Below are 17,963 nucleotides of genomic sequence, written 5' to 3'. Positions count from 1 at the left end.
TAGGTAAATTATTTTGCAGTAAAGCATGTTTATAATATGTATTTATTCCTTGGTTGCCAGAATTAAATTTTGTATTTATAAACAACAAACGTAAATGTAAGGGTTTGTTTTATTAGATTATATCAGAAAAGGAAAAATATCCATATTCAAAGAAAGTAATATATCAATTATATTGCGCTGTTTAATTTTTCATTCAAAATTTCAGTATAAATTTCAGATTTAAGTTAAATATTCATTAAACATAATAAAACATTACATGTATTGCATAGTTTTTCTTCATTCTTCTTATCAATCGAAATCAAAAGGAAAAAAATAAAGAAAAAAAAGGGCAAGGGGTTTATAAGAGACAAACCCGTAGGTTAGTGTTAATAAAAGAGAGAGAGAGAGAGAGAGAGAGAGAGAGAGAGAGAGAGAGAGAGAGAGAGAGAGAGAGAGAGACGGCGACGAGGGAAAACTTTTTTCTTTTTTTAAGAATCTTCAACAAACTCAAAACATGGACTGAAGCGAGCAAAGTTGCAGAAAACCTTCCCCAAAAAACATTACAAGCCGAGGAGACAAAAGAATTTGTTTCAAGTAGGACATTTGAGAAAATTAGAATAAAGTTTTGGTAGAACAGTGCTCTCGTGAGCACCACTTAACGAGAAAAGTGTTTATTTATGCATGAGCACCAGGAGAAATATTGAAATCGTGTAATTTTCTTTACTGAAAAGGGACTTTTTTCCTGCGTTGGTCTTTATTGACGTATGGAGTATAAAACGTAGCTTTTTCTTGTACAGAAAGATATTTCCTGGGCATTGGTGATGCAGAATGACTACTGCAGATAATGCTGACCATGTTTAACATTTCCCGAAAACAAAATAACCGAGAAAAAAAGTAATTAAATGTAACAAAATTCAGAATCTCCATTCAGACACACTCTTTAAATATTTAACAAGTGAGAGAACACATTTGATATAGTGGCCTTTTTTAAATAATATTTTCCTTTTATTGCGTAATTATAAATTTTTTGCCCGGAATAAAAGAATCCTGCATTAAAATAGCATTGGAATTACTTACAAGCACAACTGCATTCACTTAAGCCCTATTCCTAATCCGGTTGAAAGGTTCACTAGACTCGACAAAGGTAGGAAGTAATGAGAACTCATTGAACCTTATCCCTCCAACAACTAACGTCGTTATTCAACACTGCATATATACATGGTCTTGTTAAGATAACAGTGCTTGTGTAATATATGAAGAAATTTACAACCACGAAGGAAAATTTAAACACCGGACATGATAAACACTTTCGTCATATTACCAAGACATGGTCACAACAACTAAAGATACCAGAAGCAAGGGCCTATGTAAATGGTAGGCGCAAGTTATAAGGGAATATAAAAAGGTCGGGAGGTCACGGAACGGTCAACAAATTAAAATCGAAATCTTTTTATTGGTAATCCTATTTATTCTATCTTTCAATTCCTTTCGGAACATATGTTTTATGACCGGTTAAATAAGATAATAATCCTTGTTTTACATTGAAATTATTTACCCAGGTTACCTGAATCAAAACAGATTCTAAAAAGTTCCTAGAAATAGTTTTGTTACAATGTGACAATATTTGGCTTTGCGTCCAATGTATTTTGTGGGACTTTTCACTTAAATGTTAAAATAAAGCATTGTGTGGCCTGTTCTTGCTGAGTATTTGTGTGTTTTTTATTTAAATCTGATGTTCAATTCTGTACTGGTCTGACCTAAGTAAAATAAATCATAATCCATACATGGAATTTTGTATTCAATATGGCTGTCTTTTCTGGAGCTATTTTTTTAAAAGCATTTTTATTACGTTATTATATTTGAAAGATAAATATATATAAAAAAAAATTTAACCCCTGTACATCACCAAGATTTCCATTTTCCTGTGACATGGTACCATTATGTTAATGATATTAGCCATCACATACAAAGATTAGGATGTAAATAGTATATTGGATCGACTAAATGATTAAGTCCCTCGTATTAAATTTACATTTGATTTACAGACAGATAATTGTTTACCTTATTGGACATATATATCAAAAGGGAGCCTTTTAATTATGAACTTAGTACTCATAGGAAAAAGACAAATATTTTAGATGTCTACACTTATTCAGGACATCATATAAATATAAAAATGTCAGTCTTTTTTATCAAGGTTTCCTCAAGCCTTGCGAATATTCAGTCCTGAGTGTTTAAATCAAGAATTCAAAACCATCAGAAACATAGGAACAGATTTGTGCTATGCATCCCATATCATGGATATTTGTTAAAATAAAGCTATTAAGACCTTCTATGAAAAAAACAGAAAGAAAAAAGAAATGCCCTCAAACATCCTTTGCTTGCCACATTTTATTGGATTTGAAGCTGTAAAACCTTTCTTTAAATTATTTAATATAAATGTTTCTTTAGCATATAATAATGTAAAGAACATGCTTATACAAAATAGTCCCCGAAAAGATAGTAATATTGCATACAAAATTCCATGTATGGATTGTGATTTATTTTACTTAGGTGAGCCAAGTAAAGAACTGAACACCAGATTAAAACAACACAAATGCTCAGTAAGAACAGGTCAGTTAAATAATGGTTCAACTTTACATTTAAGTGAAAAGTCACACAGAATAGATTGGATGCAAAGCCAAATATTGTCACGCTGTAACGAAACTATGTCAAGGCACTTGTTAGTCTGTCAATGAAATGGGAGGAGTGTATGAAGTGAGCATCAGAGATGGTGCCAAGTAATGAACTAAGGGACTGAGCTAGCCATGAAGCAAGAACACTCTGTGGGGCATTGCAAGTGGCAACTATTGGACGGAGGGGGCTACCTACTTTTGTATGTTAGGCAAGCCATAAAAATATGGCCAATTGGGGATTTTTCTAGAGATTTTTGACAAGATAAGCTCTTTATGGGCGGGGTCCTGCTAAGAATTTGTGATCTTTTTAAGTTTTCTATTGAAATCCTGCTGAGTTTTTGTAATAGGTATTAGTGTCGTTTAGTATCTTGTAAGCCTTATTCAAGTAATCTTGTTTATTCATAACTACTGTAACCTCCTTTGTCATCTTTTACAACCATGATATCCTTATTTTTGAAAAGACAAACAGAGCTTCCCGATGTCTTTTCGGAAAAACCTAAAATTCCTTTCCACTTAAGTTTTGTCTAAAAATAACACTTTTCAAAAAGTTAATATTATATATTAGGTATTTGAAACTATGATAATTTATGTTGCTAATGCTTTGAAGAAAATTTTGTTTACTGTTGCCCAAGCAAAACCCATGACACAGGTTAAAAATTGTCAATTACTGTTCATTTAAAGGAAAGTCAGAGAGATTGAGAAGTTTAACCATGTGTATCTCCCATTTTGAAACATTACAAAGTGTGAGTAATTTCTGCTATAATTGGTGACCATGTGATAAACCCCCTAAGTCTAGCAACCTCACCTGTTCTTTCTCTGGCACCCTCGAAACAGTCTGATTGAAGAACTTCTGACAGGCTTCCTCCCATTTCATTGACAGACTAAGGAATTTTAACTGAACTGTACCGATGGTAGGATGATTAGCCTCAATGTCACATCCTTATTTACAAATGTTCCTCTCGAATTTGTTTTGGAAAATTTGAAGAAGAGACATGAAGAAGGGACTATCAACTTTCCTATTCCATGTGACCAATTTCTAGACTTAGTTAGAAACTGTGTTGACTTCACCATTTTCACTTCTAATGATGAATACTTCCAACAAAAGGCTGATGTTGCTATGGGTTCACCATTGTCACCAGTTTTAGTCAGCCTGTGCATGGACTTCATAGAAGTTGAAATATTAGGTGTAACCCTAACTGTAAGCCTGCTCTGTAGGAGAGATATGCAGACAATATATTTATTATTTTTTATGGCGACGATGTAGCTTTGAACTGCTTACTGGATACTATCAACAATGTTGTTGATTCTATAAAATTTACAGTAGGAAAAGAGGTTGGTGGCAAGATTTCTTTCTTAGATGTTTAAATTCACAGGGATGTAAATAGTAACTCTTTCAAAATTTCTGTTTTTAGAAAAGCTACTAACAAAGAAAATTATATTCATTATTTTTACTACCACACACAACAAGTTAAAGGATTGTAATTATGAGTTTTGTTTAAAGGGCACTTCGTATATGTGACCCCGTATTTCTAGACAAAGAACTCAGACATGTCGTAGACACCTTTAAGTCCTTAAAAGTACCCTGAACATTTTACTACTGACGCCTTCAGCTAAGCTAAAAAGAAGTTTTATATTGGTTAAGATAATGAGGAAATGAAAGACAAGAAACGGGTATCATTGCCCTTTGACGATGGAATCTCAAAAGTAGGTGATTATATAAATAAATACCAAAAGGATATAGAAATTGTTTATACCTTCAAAAACACCTTGGCAAAAGCTCTTACAAAGAACAATAATAGTACCAAGAGAGATAACGGTGTTTAAAAGGTTCCATGTCATGATTGCAATGGTTGTTACTACGGGGAAAGTGGTAGGGAATTAAAGGTAAGATTAAGGTAAAATAGAAGGGTCTATGATCTTCGTGCACAGGGCAGTGCTTTGGTGGCTCGTAGGTTTAATTTAGACCACTTAATTAATTGGGATGGTGCACGATTCTCTCATGAGAAGATTAGTTGAAGGCGATGCAATAAACATGGGAATATCTTTTTAAAATAACAAGCTGTTTACAAAGGGAGACCCTTTTATCAGCAGTATTACTGCAAAACAGTACTTGAAAGATTTTAATTTCAAGACTGACGTTGACCATGTGAACCCTGATACTCTGCTTCCTCTTTACCTCTCTCCAGATAACTGATATCCCTGTGGATGTTTCCAATTATGGTACCTATGCAATGCAAGCAGGAGCAACTTCACAGGTTCTGAGATCAAGGAGGTTGGTGAAACTGCCTGTTGAGTTTGGAATTACATAACACTCAAACCAGCACTTCGATGATGGGCTGTTATTTTCTTTCCCCTTCCACATTTTTAGATGCTCTTTAGGAGGAAACTACCCTCTCACTTTACATTTTATTGTCTACACTGATGAGGGTGTTCGAAAGTCTTTTTTTTATACAAAGAAATATATTTTAACATATAATTGTAGATTTTTTAACAATTTGCTCTTCATGAGACTGTGAATTTCTTAATAATAACAATAATAACAATAATAAATAATAAGTGCTGGGGGCTTATCTCATCCAACAAATAAGACCTCACTAAATACGATGCAGGAGGAATTTCTCCTCACAACGGGTATGAGAAGACCTACAACCAACAATGATATCACCAATCACGACAACTCTGCGAAAGACAACACCCCCGAACGAGGTACTCCAGCATCCAATGAAAATCAAATTAGCCGTGACGTCACACCATGAGACACAACACCCAGCAACTTAGGAGGTCTAACAGGTTGCAGCTACGCAACCATAAACACATCGGAAGTGGCTTGTGACACCTGACTCAAGTGACCAATGATAAACAGACTTACCACCAACAGCCAATAGAAAATCTGCAAGTGTCAGATCCGCTGCTGATGGCCCCAGTTCCCTTGACTTGCGTTAGTGTTTCTTGCAAGTAACCATCTTGCATATTGTTGTAGACTAGCAGACACTGTGAAACCAACTCTTTGGCTCTATCACATGTGCAGTAGCCTTAATTCCACCCCTAAAATTTCATCCCTCATCGACAGATTTTTTATTCTGTGTATGATTCAGCCATTTAGCAGTACTCTGTTCTTCCCTGCCCAGTAATTCTGTTTTTTCTGATCTATTTGTTTTCTGTAAATGTAATTAATTAAGGGAACCCTCTGTGTTAATGCATGCTTCACCCTATTTGACGAAGGGGATAAGTCATTATTTTTCACTTGATTGATTTTCTATGGAATTGCTTTAGAATATCCTTCATGTCAGATTAGCAACCCCCCAAAAATAGGGTAGTTTATTTTTTGTAATTATAACCAACCTTGAGTATCTTGAGTATATCCATTACAATATATATATATATATATATATATATATATATATATATATATATATATATATATATATAGTGTGTGAGTTCGATTGCATCACTGTGATTCATATATTTGCATTATTTAGTTAAAATTAATTTCGCCGTCTCCTGAAGCGCCTTTAACCACATAGTTATCACGATAGTTATTTGGTTGAAGGTGCTTCACTAGTACGTCCTGATTTCTTTGTTCCATGTTTCGTTCCAGGAGCCGACGAAATTATTATCAACCTTTGATTAACATGCTATATGAAAAAGATTATTAAGTTCTGAAATAGAGCGAATTATATAATAAAGGGCATATGTAGCTAATTGCGTATATACATGTATCACGGTGATGTGATCAGACTCACTATATATATATATATATATATATATATATATATATATATATATATATATATATATATATATATATATATACATATATAGATATATATATATATATATATATATATATATATATATATATATATATATATATATATATATATATATATATATATATGTATATATATATATATATATATATATATATATATATATATATATATATATATATATATATATATATATATATATATATGATATATATATATATATATATATATATATATATATATATATATATATATATATATATATATATATATATATATATATGCATTTATTACAAATGCTCTTCATTATATAATTCGCACTACTTCGGAATTAATATATTTTCATATTTTGTAGTGAGTATCGAGTATATCCAAAAACAAACACACTATACATATATATAAATATATATATATATATATATATATATATATATATATATATATATATATATATATATATATATATCATAAAATATATACACATATATATATATATAAATATATATAATATATATATATATATATATATATATATAATATACTATATATATATATGCATCCAAATCTGTATGTGCATCTGTCACTTTTGTTCACTTGTTTGTTCAGGTATCATTTCATATAAAAAAATCTGACTGAAATAAAAATTCTGAATTTAGTTAAGGATTACAATAAGTCTCTCTCTGATAAGAATAACTATCGTCCAATAGCCCTTGCCTATATTATTTCTAAGCTATTAGAATGTATCATCCTACAAAGATGCAAAGACTTGTTAAAACAACTTCGGATAATGAATTTGCTTATAAAATTAAACACAGCACTGACATGGCCCTTTTTCTTTTTAAACAAACATGCCAGTTTCATAGGTCAAAAAACACTCCAGTTTTTGTATGCGCAATGGATATGTCCAAGGCTTTTGATAGAGTGTGTCATCAAAGATTATTTCAAATTTTAAAGAGAAGACGTGTGCCATTTTACATTATAGCACTGCTACAGTACTGGTACAAAACTCAGGACTTTAGAGCAATGTGGGGCAATAGTCTTTCCTCTCCTTTTAAACCCAGTTGTGGTATTAGACAGTAGTGTTCTCTCAGCACTTCTGTTTGCCGTATATGTGGATGACTTAAGTACGAAGGTCCTCAGCAGGGAAGGTGGTTGCACAGTGGGAGAGGTTAAGGTGAATCATATCTTTTATACAGATGATATAATACTTTTAGCCCCATCTTTAAAAGCGTTGCAAATACTCATAGATAAAAGTATGGAATATTTGAAGTACCATTATCATGAAGCCAATCCTGACAAGACCAAAGTTCTTGTTATAAAGCCCAGGAATTTTATGTCATTTAGTGAACCGTCACTCTATATTAATGACGTCAGGTTGGAAGTCGTTAAGTCATGTAAATATCTCGGCATGAATATTAATGACAATCTGAAGGACGATGACCATATTGCATCACTCTATGGAGGGCAATGCTTGCGACCCAATATGTTGCCAAGGAACTTTCATATGTGCAATGATGAGGCAAAAGTGCATTTGTTCAGATCTTTCTGTACTTCCCTGTATTGTATGCCTCTGGCAATGAAATGTAAAAAGGAAACCCTACGAAAACTTAAGGTATGTTATTATGACTCTTTTAGGTACCCGATGGGAATAAAAAGGTTTTCGAGAGTAAGTGGACACTTTGTTTCTTTAGGAATACCAACATTTGATGAATTAGTGAGAAAATGTATTGTAAGCTTCAAAGAGCAAAGAGTTAAAAAAACCACTTAATTTGTGCAATTTTTAACAGTGATAGTTTTAAAAAATCATTAGTTTTAAAGAGTGGTCTAAACACATTTTCTGCGTTTAGACATTTTGTTTTATTTCTAATATATTTGTATATAACTATTAATTTTATCGTAATATTTTGTATATGGCTCTACAGCTGAAAAAAAGAATTTGAATTTAAATTGAATTGAATATATATATATATATATATATCTATAGATATATTATATATATATATATATATATATATATATATATATACATATAGATATATATATATATTATAATATATATATATATATATATATATATATATAGTATATCATATATATATATTATATAATATATATATATATATCATATATATATATACTCTATATCATATATATGTATGTATATATATAAGGCATATTCATATCTATATAGTATACTATATATCATAATATATATATATATTATATATATATCATATATATATAAGAAATTATCGTTTAAAAGCAATTGCTTTAGTGGCATCAATGAGTTTTTGCAGGTATCTTCATACCGACGAAGTTTTTTCCCATTCTCATTCGTCAATTTCTGGCGAAAAATAGCAGACTTCCTTCTTCCATTCATTGAATTTTCCCGCGACAGCTGTTTCGCCTGATGGCATTATCATGCGACTACTGACAAACAGTCTGGCCTTTGGGCGTTTTTATTTCATCGTGCGGGAAGTATGACCCTGAGGGATGGGTACTGGCCTGTTTAGGGTGTAAAAGCTTAACCATTAAGGCTATTTTTTCTGATATATATATATATATATATATATATATATATATATATATATATTATATATATATATATATATATAATATATAAATAGAGAGAGAGAGAGAGAGAGAGAGAGAGAGAGATTCAAAGAACTCTGAACTCTATTAATTTCTTTTGACAGCTAAAAGTAATAGTTAACATTAATATCATTTTTGACAGAAATACTCTTTGAAGTTAAACACACACACCACATACACACACACGCACACACACATACCCCACACACACACACACCATACAGCACACCCACACACACACCCATCTAGATATATATATATATATATATATATATATAATATATATAATATATATTATATGTATATAATTATATATATATATATATTATCTAATATATATATATATATATAGAATATATATATATATGTATCTATATATATGTATATTATTATATATATATAATATAATATATAATAATATATATACATATTTACATCACCTTTCTCTTTTCCAAGATAATCCTATTTATACTTGACTGCGAAGAATTGGGGAAGGCCCTTCATGTTCTGCTAATTGTTTCCGTGTATTCCTGGTAGCGGAAGCAAATTTTGTTTTTAAACCAATCCAATTTAGGGAAATTGGCAACGATTGAGTGGATATGAAAGCTTTTCAATATTTCTCTTTGCGTTTGCTTCATGGTAATGAGTTTCCATTCCATATCTCAAATAACGTATAAATCTGATGTTTAGGGGACACCAAATGAAACTGCCATTCATCTCTGATTTGATTATAGTCGGTGAAAGAAATCGGTAGCAATTTATGTGTACTTTAAACATGGAGAGAGAGAGAGAGAGAGAGAGAGAGAATTCTAAGAATTAGTTTTATTAGTATCCCTTATTCGGCATAATTTTGTACACATACGAGGGAAAATACGGTTACGTGATTTACATGAATGACAGTAAATTTATCTTTTTATTCCTCTTAATCTGCTGCTTAAAACCCCCATTGAGAGAGTCAACAGACTATAAACATAAAAGGGCTCCATAGGGGAATCAGCCTGCAAAGGGAGACTATTTAATGTAAACTGTGATTAATAGCGACAGAAAATAAAACCAAATAACCTCAATTCAGGAGACGTTGCCAGAGAGCGTGAATCAATTTACCTCCTTCTTTAAACATTTTAAGATATGAAGTCTCCAAAACTGCGCAAGCAATTCTGTTCAAGATTTTAACTGTAGTCAAAATGAAACTCATAGTAGACTAAGTAGTGTTGAACCTTATACTAGAAAATGGCAGTTTGCAGAAGCAGTCTGCCTCGTGTTTCGTACAAAAGCAGCAAAGTTAGGAAAATAAGGGTACAGAGGATGATTCCTGCTGCAGTAAATTTCAAACATAATGAAAGTACTTTATCTCTGTGTTGTCAGCCAACAATAAGAGTTGGCAAAATAACCTTTACTGATGATATGTCTATCCAGGAATTTGAGATGAGGGGTAGACCCAAAGACTACAATGGAGGACAATACAACAATGAGAGAAGAAAAGAGTAGCAGCACCTAACCTAAGGTGCATAGAAGGAACAACAGACAGAAAGTCAGCCTCATCGGCGTGTACAATCAATTTATTCTTCAGACTTAGCGATATGTCGTTAATATAGATAAAACATAGTAAAAGTCCAGGAAAACTACATTGAGGAGCAAATTACTAAGATACTATACTGCCCATCAGCCCTAGCCATTAGGCTTCTGCCTATGAAAAATGTATTTAGAAAATTAATGACAGGTGCACAAATTACCATTAATCTTAGCTTGTGGATACATACTTTATGATTCACACAGTCAAAGGCTAAACAGACCCTGCCTCTGCACACTCATCAAGAACGCTCTGTAAGGCAGTAGATAGTGATAAGTGCATCAAAATTGCCAAGGCCTTTAGGAAATACTGGAGTCGGTATTTATCTTCAACTAACCGTCAAAAATGCATTGAGAGCAGTTTCTCAAAACCTTAAATAAAACAGAAGTAATTGAAATCCGCCCAAATTCTGAGTTGCGTACGATCGATTTTTGTCCCTTTGATAATGCAGTAGTGTATCCCATCCTCCCTGCAGAGGGAAAACACTTTCTGGACATAGTGATCTTAAAAGCAGTGTAATCAGTTGCCTTTTTTTTTTAAAAGAAGAGAAAGATCCCATTAGGGATTGACTGTCACAACTCTCAATTGCCAGAAGCAAAGTTCTGACACTTCTAGATCTGAAGGCCACATAACTCAGCTTAGGCTCTGTAAAAAGTATAACTGGGAAAACGCCAATGACTAACCACACTGGGTTATCACAAATACTTGAAGAAAAAGTTCTGCCTTCTGTGTAAGGCAATAAAAAACAGTTCTGTTAGTTCCTACAAGAGGGGGCATGCTACAATCAACTCCAAAGAGTAATGAGATAAAAGTAGAATGCCAGTTATGGTCATCACAACAGGATTTTGATTTTTATTTAAAAGCGCAGTAAAAAAAAAGACTACGATTGATTAAGCCAGCAAAAGATTTTCTTAAATTTTTCTATAATAAAAAAATTTAATCACTTATGATGAAATTAAAATACCTGTAAGGCCACACCTAAAAAATTTGTGTAGTAGGAACCTAGGAAAATTTGCATATGCCTTATGTGCGCATACTTGTCTTTGCAGTTGCATAAACATTTGTTAAAGAGATGATAAGGTTTAAAACATTAGAATTTTCAACTCTAATGAAAGCATACAAATGGTTCGTGCAAATCGAACACATTTGTCTGTTTTAGTGCCTTTGGTTATCAATCTGCAGTTTTGCACGGATTGTTAGGGAAGTCCGTATCTACATACATGGACGATATATTGAATCCCACAGACTCCATTGAGGAACATTCAGAGACCTATATGGAAGTTCTTAGGAGACTTAGGTTACCTGATTTAAAAATTAAGTTAGCCAAACGTGATTTCTTAAAGAATAAGATTGCGTATCTAGGTCATGCCATATCTAAAGAGGGAGTTCGAGTAATTGATGATAAAGTCAAAGCAATTATAGATTTACCTATCCCTAAGACAACGAAACAAGTCAGGTCATTTTTAAGGCATGGTGGATTTTTTTTTCTTTTTTTGCGAAGGTTTGTGAAGGACTTTTCTATTCAAAGGGAGGATGTACACTTTTCCTCAGAGGAGTCACAACAGATAGTTTTTCAGAAAGTTAAAGATACTTTAATGAATCCCCAGTCCTGAAATTTCTGGATTTCAGGGTATCTTTCATATTAGTTACAGATCACAGATCCCAGTCAGGATGGAAAGGGGCTTACCATATGCAGAATTTTGAGGGTGAATTGCACCCACTAGCTTACTACAGCAGAAAATTCAAAACAAAGGGTAGTGATGAAAGGTCAATAACCGCCGTGGATAATGAAGCTTTCGCTATAGTGTCTAGCTTGGTTCATTTTAAGATGGTGTTAATGGGTAACATTGTGGAAGTTCTTAGAGATCATAGGCCATTATTGAATGTTTTTAATAAACCAGATCTATCGCCTATAAGAGCTCACTAGAGTACAAGTATATAGAGGGCAGGCATAATGTTGTGGCGGATGCCCTTAGTAGATGTTTTTTATGATTACAGAGGGGTTTCAGGTCTGTTCTATAAAATGGATATTAGTTTCTAGAGAAGACACAAGATAAATATGGAACTTTGGCAGAAACAAAGGCGTTTCTCAGGTATGGAGATAGAGGGCAATTTTTTGGTTAAGAAATTAGATATAGGCGAAGGAGTAATGAGAATAAAAGGGATACGACAAAGATCTTTGTTTCGAGCCTTGGTTTTAGATATAGTACATTGTAAGTTTGTTAGTCCGCATTTGGGGATTGAGAAGACTTATAATGAGAGAGATACGTCATAAATATATCTGAAAAAATATGTGGGCGGCCAGGGAAAATTTTGTGAAGGGGTGCTCTGCTTGTAATTAATGTATATCAGCAAGGGTTGCAAAATGGGTCGTTTACGATCCCCAGTAGACCTTTTCAGAACATACACATGGATATTTCAGTGACGTCTTTACAGAGTCAGCAAAGCCGTCACTGAAGCCCTTATTTCTCCTCTTTGCGCGGTTTGAATCCACGAGAGGATGAAATTATTATGTTAAAAAATTATCCTTCGCTTAACACATATGCAAATATATTAATTCCGAGGTAAAGCGAATTGGATGTTAAAAGACATTTGTAGCTTAATGCATGTATATGAATCACGGTGATGTGGTGAAAAGTCATATATATATATATATATATATATATATATATCATATATATATATATATATATATATATATATATATATATATATATATATATATATATATATATATATATATATATATTCTATATGTATATATATGGGGCAGTTGCAGCAACGGAGAATAGCACCTGATGCGATGTTGGGGTCGACGTTCATTCAATCCCTAGTTCGCACACAAAAATGCTCAAAAACTCACATACCATTGCCCTCGTGTGAAGTGTAACGCCTTCACTTTCCAATAAATGATATCGATCTCGTTTGATATTGGCTCCACAACGTTTCCTGAGCACAGCAGTCCTTTTCAGGCCATTTACTAGTTTACTTTCGGAAGTGAATCCTATAAGATGTACTGAGAGATGGATTTCCATTTCCTTTAAACTCTGTCGCTTCGATCTCCGGCGCTGTGAAACAGTAATTATGGAAATCTTAAGAGAGAATGGGTCAACGAATACTAAGGACTTCATAATATCAGTAATGTTCTAAGCTTTACAGTCTTCGGTAAATAAAATATAAACATAACAACGTCTGCAAGTAAATGATACAAACAATCAGCATTAACACACACACACACACACACACACACACACATATATATATATATATATATATATATATATATATATATATATATATATATATATATATATATATATGTATATATATATGTAGTATATATGTATATATATATATATATATATATATATATATATATATATATATATTATATATATATATATATATATATATATATATATATATATATATATATAGTCAAACCAGTCCCAATATGGATAGCCACTGGAAGAAATCCTCATGCATTGAAAGTAAACTAAAATAGACGACAAAGCCAGCAAATATCATACACAATTTCAATCGTAGGAATGAATTTGAGAGATAATGCTATCATCTCAAATTAACGACAAAAAAGTGTGAATAATTCAAGAAGAAGAAGAAGGGCATTCTATTCACTGTCTTTATCACGAGCCATCACTAACCTTGGAGCGATTCGCAGGAATCAATAGTCTTATCAGAAAATATTTAGGTTAGATGGGAAGTAATGCTTTACAAATCTAGCTTGGAATATCTTTAATTACTCCTAGATGGCATGCCTGCACTGCCTAGGTTGATATATATTCCGTTTTTCAGTCTTCGGATATTGTTGTTGTGTGTGATGGTAAACGTCATGTTATCCTTTGCTGTGCACAGGGAAAAAAATAGCATCTGTTCTACCGCCTATATTCACAAACATTGCTGATAGAACGGTAAAGCCTGTTGATTGACAGCCCGCAAAAGTTAATTGAAATGTTGAACTTCAAAACGAACCTAGGATGAGGATGTTAGAGTAATTTCCTGAAAAGAGTACTTGTCCCCAAAATGACAGTCATGAATATTTGTCAAGAGGCAGTGAAAAGGGAAATTCACACGAGGACACATCCATGCATACTAACTAGAAAATGTTTCTAAATGTTTTAAGAGGAACAGAGCTGGGGAATTCCTGCGTAAACTGAATTCGCACTCACATGATTTCCAAGTTAAACATCAAAAGGAAACCGTTTGGAATAAACGCTTTGCTGTGTGGTTTCGCGAGGAGAGGTCTTAGAATGCTAAATTACCTAACAGATTATACATATTCTTGCATTTATAAATAGTAGAATCGTAATAGTTTGTTAAAAGAAGTGAGATTGATCAATGGTATTTTCTTTAACAGTCAAAGAGATAGAGAAAAAAGACGAGGGAAGAAGGCAACTCCTCTATTTTTCCGGGTCGGCGGTTTTTTGCATTCAAAACGTTAAATCTTCAACAAGTAAGTCAAGGTATATGTTTTTAGACTGCGCATCTTTAGCAGAGGGGCATGGTCTTCTTTCTACACTGCGGAGAAATTAATTAAAAAAATAACCAACGAGAGAGAGAGAGAGAGAGGGAGAGAGAGAGAGAGAGAGAGAGAGAGTGTGGGGGGTGTTGGGGGAAGGATAAGTAGATAGTTTTGTTTAAACCGACTCTACACTAGCATCCCGTGTAGTCCCTAAGGATATATATATGTGAAGATATATGACTCCTGTTCTGGATCTGTGAGCTTAGCCGTAGCAACAGATACCCAGAAAGAGGGACATGGGTATTAGAATTTCCGGGAGGGACGTGGAAACTAGAGATCAGCTTTTTACTTTTGTTACTAATATTTCATACCAACCATCAATCATCTTGAGCAGCAGTGAAAAGCCGATATGAGTGATGGTATGTTAGGCCACCAAATTTAGTCTTTATATAGGAAAAAAATGTTCTTTACGGAAGCCCATCTTATATATTGTATTCCCAGTCGGTCTCATTATGATTGATGGGTTCATTATGAAATACATTCCCTGGAGTCCCTTATTTTATGCATAAAAGGGATAAAGCACCTGCCTTTCCTGACTCTCGTTTTATCATTGCTTGGTCAGACAACATTTGTATAGTAGTCCCATATAATGTCTATTTCTTCAGTACCAAGCTCTTTCATACCTCTGTAGTATAGCCATCGGATCCATCACCAATTAGCAGTCCTCCATAAGCACTTTACCTCTCTGCTGTTTATTGGTGGCGTTTGATCCTAAATTTTCAAAAAGATTTTGAACTTCATCGCTTACCATAATTTTATATTTATTTCTCACCCAAGGTGGGGACTAGACTAATGCCTTATTTTTATTTTTAAATCTCTCCGGAGAAATTTTCACTTCTTTGCTCATTCCTGGAGTTGATCCATCGTTTGAATTTCGATCAACGAACGCAGCCATCGAAGGATCAACGTCCTCCAGAATATAAGGACTATTAATTCTTTGTCTCAGCCAGGATTTATAAATCCACTCTCTGCCCAGTCTACTATATTGTTAAAGTGATAAATTTTCTAGCTAATAAGAAATTTAATTGAAATCCAAGAAGGCAAACGTTGAATCTGCAGCTGAGTTCCGGTATGGGTCGGCCTCTAAATAGTATATAATATTTAAAGCCTCTTTTGTTGATAAAAATGATTATTGATAAGAATAACTCCTGTTAATTAAGCGTTCTAACTGTTTGCTGCGTCTTTCTGTGATTTGTTGACGCGTAGGTGGGGGGGGGGGGGGGGGGGGGGGGGGGGGGCGCATGCTCAAGCTCTTGCGTGTGTATATGTAAATGTTTTATGATTATAGTTACAGTCTATATCGGATAAGGTTATGTTAAATGAAGATTTTAAAGAAAGAAACACAACAGAACGCAAGAGGCTACATATAAATTCAAGGGCATAAATACAAATACAAAAAATACAGGTCTTAAATAAACTTTTATCGATAAATTTTGTAAATATATATGTTTCTTTTATTATTTTTTGCAACAATAACTTTCAAGAATCATTTACTTGCCATAACAATGATAGGCACGAGTCATTGTTCAGTTCTAATTTTTGGTGGTATATTTACTTCTAAAGAAGCCTGTCAAATTGTCTTTACCGAAAATAGCTAATTACTCTTCAATATTTTTTTTATGGACAGTGATTATTGGATTTTTAAATTAACGTGGATCAAGCTATATAACCAAAGAAATGGAGATAGGATTGCCTTTGAAAAGGGAAACAGGCAGATGTTTCCTATCATAAGGAGCTTTCATCATCCTAAAATTTTAAGGTTATAATCACTACTCTAACGGAGCTCCTATAAGTCAGCCGTTAATAGTTCTATGGTATTTAGGTATCCAATGTAGCTACTGTTACATGTCTTTTTTGAAAGGATTTTCAGAGCAAAATAAAGACTTTTATATTACTTATTTTTTGGTAACACTTAGGATTTATATAGACATTAATAAGTATCCTTCAATCTCATGCGCTCATTCGCCAGTTAAGATGAATGAAAGTTTGAATGACAATTTTACTTTGAAAAATCTCTTGATTTATTCATACTTGAACTTTTATTGACGTTTCAAAATAAATTAAGGAAAGCACACATAAATCTATCTTTTATCAGGAGAAAGGTTGGACATTAATGAATGGATTTTAAGTGATAGATTTTAAGATAGAGCGACACATTTAAATACAGTAATTTTCGAGACGACACGAAATCTATTTATACCTTTATTGAATATATATATATATATATATATATATATATATATATATAATATATATATATATATATATATATATATATATATATATGTATAACTTGATCACGAAGTATATAAAACGTGATGCTATGTATAAATAAAGGTTTTTTTGCCACGAAGGAAAAAAATGATAAAACGAGTTGGCCGAGTACTTTCGGTCCTATTCGGACCCTTTACTCAGTAAAGGGTCCGAATACGACCGAAAGTACTCGGCCAACTTGTTTTTTCATTTTTTTCCTTCGTGGCAAAAAACCTTTATATATATATATATATATATATATATATATATATATATATATATATATATATATATATATATATATTATATTATTATATATATATATATATATATATATATATATATATATATATATATATATATATATATATATATATTATATATATATATCTATATATATATAAATATATATATAATAATATATAATTTATATATACTATATATAATATAATATATTATATTATATAATTATATAATATATAATATATATATATATATTTATATATATATATATAATATATATATATATATATATATATATATATATATATATCGAACTAAAAATGTCCTTTAATATCTAATTC

This window comes from Macrobrachium nipponense, chromosome 1 (genome assembly GCF_015104395.2).
Source record: "Macrobrachium nipponense isolate FS-2020 chromosome 1, ASM1510439v2, whole genome shotgun sequence".
In the NCBI taxonomy this organism is placed as follows: Eukaryota; Metazoa; Arthropoda; class Malacostraca; order Decapoda; family Palaemonidae; genus Macrobrachium; species Macrobrachium nipponense.
This window is presented reverse-complemented; position numbering follows the sequence as displayed.